Source organism: Dasypus novemcinctus, chromosome 13 (assembly GCF_030445035.2).
Source record: "Dasypus novemcinctus isolate mDasNov1 chromosome 13, mDasNov1.1.hap2, whole genome shotgun sequence".
In the NCBI taxonomy this organism is placed as follows: Eukaryota; Metazoa; Chordata; class Mammalia; order Cingulata; family Dasypodidae; genus Dasypus; species Dasypus novemcinctus.
In genome coordinates this window covers 4,762,092-4,768,148 of record NC_080685.1, presented here as the reverse complement: position 1 = coordinate 4,768,148, position 6,057 = coordinate 4,762,092, and positions in this window count along the sequence as shown.

Genomic DNA, 6,057 nt, shown 5'->3' with positions numbered 1-6,057 from the left:
AAGGTCTTCACGATTGCCTGCCCCCGTCCCTTCCTTCCACAGGGGCAGCTCCCAGAAGGGTGGCTCCGGGGCCTCGCGTGGAGAGATGGACATCACGCGTATGGAAGGCATCACCTGCCGAGGAAGTCAAGCCTGTGAATAATCTCCTTTACGTTCTGAGGGAGCGTTCCCTCCCCATCTTTTTTTTCTCAACGCAACCAACCGACCAACCACAAAACAACTTCTGCCTGGGGTTCAACCAAATATATCAAAACTTGTCATTTGAAAAGTCGCCGGACTTCCATGGATTAAGGAAGAATGTCATCTTCTTTCCACTTTCTTGGCAAAAGCTTCTTAAATAGGTAAGGGTAATTCAGGGCCCTGACGCTGACGAAATTGACAAACAGTAAGTGGCAGTGGAAGAGATTTCCAAATCGTTGGCTGAATCTTAGCTGTGACACATGCCAATGTCAGAAGCAGTGAGACCCAGTGGTTTGTTGTGCCTCTTTATTCACCAAAGCAGCAGAACCAGGTGTGCCTGCTTCCAAGAGCTACATCAGTTCAACGAGGACCAAGGTTTTGTGCCCAGCTCAGACTCTTGCTTGGCAAAGAAAGGTTTTTTTTTTAAAAATCATTTCAAAGATATTAATGGCCTTTGAGGTTTCCAAAAGGGACTCACAGAGCAGGAATTCTCTAAGAGTACCAGGGCACTAATAAACCTAATAAACAGAAACGAAGGCCTGGATGCACTGAAAGATGTCAGCAGTTGTTTCAATGTGACTCAGCCCATTTTTCCATGACCTCCATCAAATGATTAAAAGAAATGCTGGTGGTTCTGGAGTGAATGATTTTGACAGAGAAACTGTTTCAATATTCCTTCTCTAACCCAAGCTACTTACCCGTCTGACTATTTTCCAGTCATGTGCCTTCACAGTTGTGCGTGGATTATTTTCTTAGGAGCAGCCTTGGGAGAGATACAGAAAAAACAAGCTTTTGTGTTGGAAGCAAAGCCACATTTTGGTAAGTTTCCATCAAAAATGATCTACCTTGCCTGATGTGTTGGAAGGGTAGACAGACAGATTTGTTGGATTTGTGCTTCTAGGGGAGGACGTGGGCTACACGAGAACACTGAGGCTTTCATAGCCCAGGATGTTCAAAAGTGAAAGAAGAAATGAAGATACTTAAGATGTATCAATCCTCTCTTTCCCACAATGTTTTCCCCAGTTGAGATGGGCCTATGTAAAAAGACAGAGATGCTGGGCATTTTTCTCCAATTATTAGCTGCAGGAAACTAATCTCAGCACCTTCACATGGTAATGAGGATGTTTTCTGCCTTATCCAGCCATGTACAGTGGCGTCTCTTGCCATCTTACACTTGCTTGAAGCAAAATGATACCACAATACCATGGTTGATATTAAACACTATTTTTCTTTTTTGTAAAAGCAGTGATCAAAGAAACAGAAAGGAAAATCAAAGAAAAATAATGCTCTCCCAAAGGCTCTCCCATGACATCCCTAGGGACAGTTGCCATTTTCATTTGTTTTGTCTGTTGCCCCGCTAGACTGAGTTCCTTAAGGGCAGGAACTGTGCCTTTCACCTCTTTGTCCCCCAAAGTGCTCATGATTTCTTAGGATAACTGTGTCAGACAGCAATTACTCGCTATGTTTTACATATGGTCTATCTGAATCTCATGGCAATTTACAGGGCTGGCTCATTAAAACTCAAGGAATAATTTGTGCTCATTGAAAGTTTATTGAAGAAACAAATGAGTGAATGCATGAGAAAAATAACGTATCCAAGGGGAAGCGGACTTGGCCCAGTGGTTAGGGCGTCTGTCTACCACATGGGAGGTCCAAGGTTCAAACCCTGGGCCTCCTTGACCCGTGTGGAGCTGGCTTATGTGCAGTGCTGATGCGTGCAAGGAGTGCCCTGCCACGCAAGGGTGTCTCCATATAGGGGAGCCCCACATGCAAGGAGTGTGCCCCGTAAGGAGAACCGCCCAGCGTGAAAGAAAGTGCAGCCTGCCCAGGAATGGCGCCGCACACACAGAGAGCTGACACAGCAAGATGACGCAACAAAAAGAAACACAGATTCCCGTGCCACTGACAACAACAGAAGCGGACAAAGAACACACAGCAAACAGACACACAGAACAGACAACCGGAGTGGGGGTGGGAGGGGAGAGAAATAAATAAAACTTAAAAAAAAAATAACGTGTCTATGTATCTCCACTTCCTGCTAAGGAGGAGATATTCCAGTCTACCTCGCAGGTAAACATTTGTATTGTCCACGGGCACAGTCAGCTGTCATAACCTCAGGAATGATGAACTTGGAAACTGAGGGCCTGAGTTCAAATTCCACCTCTGCCGCTTACTTGCTGGGAAGCAGGTGCTCACTCATTCACTTGTTCTATAAGCTTTTATTGTGTGCCTCTTTATGCTCAATCAAGGTGCTAGGACTAGGAATTCATCTCTCCAAACCTTGATGAACTCATCTGTAAAATGGGAACGCTAATATGAATTTTACAATAGTTCAGTGAGGATTAAACAAGTTTGGGTGAAAAAGCACGTGAAACTACTTAGAATTTGTCATGGCGCCTGATGAATAGTAGTTGCTCAATAAAATTTGCATACGTATTTAGCAAATTCTGATTTCCTTTACTCTGATTACACTCACCAAACAACCTTGTGGTGTTAATGTAATTTCTCAAGAAGACTTTTGAACTAGAAAGGAAAGGTACGAACGAAGCGATGTGTGTTCTCCTCTTAAGTACAAACAAGTCTCCGTATAATTCTTGCTTAAAAATCAGTTTCTGAGTGCGTGCGTGGTGATTTTGACAGTTTCCAGAGGCTGCCTCTCCTAGGCGAATGGATAAAAATGGGCTTTCTGGACCTCCGGAGCTGAGGACCACGCCCGGGCTTGACGGCTCTGCGAGGGCAGATGCCTTCTGAGGCGCAGACGTCAACAATCGGCTGCCATCTCCCGTCCTGCCCTTCGCGTAGCAACCCCTGGAAGAGTCACCTTTGAACTTGCCTGTAGTTACCAAACCCACGAAGGAGGTGAAGCGAGACTACTGGGATGGAATCAGACCGGACATTTGATGGGGGCTTCTTTTTTTTTATCCCCCCCTTGTGGCTTGCTTGCTGTCTGCTCTCTGTGTCCATTCGCTGCGTGCTCTTCCGAGTTTTCGCTTTGTCTCCCTTTTCTTTGCTGCATCACCTTGCTGAGTCGGCTCTCCGCGGCGTGCGGGCGAGCCTGCCTTCACAAGGAGGCCCCGGGACGCGAACCCAGGGCCTCCCATGTGGTAGGCGGGAGCCCACCTGATCGAGCCACAGCCGCTTCCCTGACCGGGGCTTCTTTATTCAACAGAGCTCCACTGAGCACCGCTCACGACCAGCCCCTCTGCCAGGATGTGGGGTTGAGGGGGAGAGGGCAGGGCCTGCCGGCGTCCACCGTCCAGGACTCCCGCACACACGCCCGTGTCCACAGCAGCTGCAGAGCCTGTCTGCGGTCTGCCTAATCCACCTCCTGCCGGGACCCACCAAACAAAGCCATGTACAGGTGTGCCAGCGTATTTTGGGAGGTCCCGGGCTTTATAAAAATTACATCTCAGCAGACAATTGACTTATTATAACATAGTAATTGAGAGGTAAACTTAGAATCTGGAAGCTCTACCCGGTTGTCTGGTCTGTGAGACTGTTGTTTAGTCTCTTGTTTGGAAAGTGTGCGTATTTCATTCATTCACTCACTCACTCACTCACCATCAACAATGGTTCTTGGGAGTCTGCTACCTGCTGGAACTGCTCTGGCTTCCAGGAATGAGGCAGCTCGGCTGATTCACACGCTCCCCCTCCACCTATGCCCAGCTTCAGTCTCACTCAAGAAAGACCCTGGCACCCGACCCCTCTGAACCTCAACGCTACGTCTATGTCACCTTTGAGCACTTAAATAAAACTTTATCGAGTTCAAAGGCACCTACAGAAAAGTGCGCATAAGTTACATTGTTGTAACTGAGCATACATGGGTGACCAGCACTCAGATAAAGACAAACAAAACGAACTAGAAGGCTCCCGCCTCGGAAACCCCTTCGCACTCCCTTAGAGTCCCGAGCTGCCCCAGGAAGGGTGGCTGCTTGTCTGACCTTCAGCACAGAAGTGAGTTCTGATTGTCTGGTACCTTTTACCTTGAAGCATTTACATTGTACTGCCTGGATTGTTGCATTTATCAACTTTGTGTGTTTTCTAAGTGATGAGCATGCACGTTCTTTTAAGGAACTTTACAGTAGAAAAAAACAGAATACAGAAGAGCGCCTTGGAGGGAATGCGTTCAGTTCGGCGTTGCTGAGCGATTCGATTCACCCAGGCTCCTGAGGAGAAGACCTCACCCCAGGCTTGTCTGAGGAGGAGCTCTCGTTGCCTCTTCCAGCCACGTCCCCACACACCACTCAAGTGTGGGCGTGAGTGTGTAAAACCACCGTCAATCAACGTTTCACTGCACAGCGGGACCGGCATTTCTGAAAATGTGCATGAGAATAAAAGACAGATTTCTTTCCATCCTAACAGAAATAGTGGAGGGTACCGGGGACTGACGCTAACTCACCACTGACCTTTTGGGTTTCTCTGAAACACTATTCTTAGCTCTTTAGCTTCCTTCTGGTGACTTTGACTGACAAGAGAAGAGTGTCACAGGGTCAACTTCCCCAACCTAGGAAACACCCAGCTCTGTAGTGCTGTTGACCCTTCCCATCGCACCCTCACTTTTGGGGACAGATCACTACTGTTAACTCTTTTTTTTTTTTTTTTAGGTCCTGGGGTTGAGACTGAACCCCGGACCTCGTGCGTGTGAAGCCGGTGCTCAACCACTGAGCTGCGCTGGCTCCCCTGAGTTGGCCTTTTCGTTTGTCTGTTCGCTTGTCTATTTCGTTTTGTTTTAAGAGGCTCCAGGGATTGAACCCGGGACCTCGCATGTGGGAAGCCGGTGCCCAACCACTTGAGCCACATCTGCTCCCACCGCTGTTAACTCTTTCTAGAAGCCAAGCAAGTCCTTCGTCCGAAACCAACCTGTAACCCTAGTGGGAAGACTTTTCTCTTACTCGCCTTCATTTTCAGCCTTTTTATGAGCCTTCTGTCTCCCCCAAATTCCGGTAAGCCTTGATCTCCACTGCGTCCACAGGACCATCACAGGCAGGTTGTTCTGAGGGATTAGAAACCACTGCAGTGGAGCCGCCCCGGGAAATAACCCACCGTCTTCACTGGGGATGTCCATCTCCAAAGAGTCACAGACAAATTCAGTCTCGTCCCGGCAGGGCGAGCCGCTCGAGGGGCACCGGGGACCTAGAGAGACAGTGGCCGAGTGAGGAAGGACGTCCAGCTGACAAAAACCGGCCGTCCAGGAAGCAAGTGCCAGGTCAGGGCAGGCAGACCTTCAGACAGGTAGACCGACAGGTCACGGCCAGGGGGTTCTGCTCGCCGCTGCCACGGCGGTTCCGCCGGCTGTCACCTCCATGTGGCCACTGGACAAGCCCTGGCCCGGCAGCCCACGTTTTGAGCCATCAGCGCACCTGCCGGCTCCCTCCCACGGCACAAGGCCCAGCCCTTCAGAGCTTCGTCTCACATGGAAGACACCGAGGGGAGCACGTCGGGGTCCCGTCCCTGCTCGCCCGCGCCCCTGCCTCTTAGGCACAGTGGTGAATCATGAAGATGCTAGTAAACAAGGTGCAGATAAACCCGGCGCGCCTCCAGCCCTCGGCTCCTGCTCTGCTGATGCATCTGGCTGCCACCACACTTCCCCACGTCACCACGGAGGGGCAGGGGTGGGGCTCGGCGTGGCAGGGGGCCTGGTGACAGAGCCGCAGGCGCGGCTGCTCGCTGGCTCTTGTCGTGAAGGTGGCCGCCAGGACCCGCGCGCGCTGCCGAAGAGCGGCCGGCATCTTCCTGGTTGCCACGGCCGGTCTCCAGCGGGACACAAGGGCCTTCGACGGTTCCAACGAGGACAATGGGAAAGCGTGTTTTCTTGACCCTCGGCAGGAAATCCTGCCCAAGGCGCACAAGCGAGCAGCGTTTCCCCGGCTGGCGGGC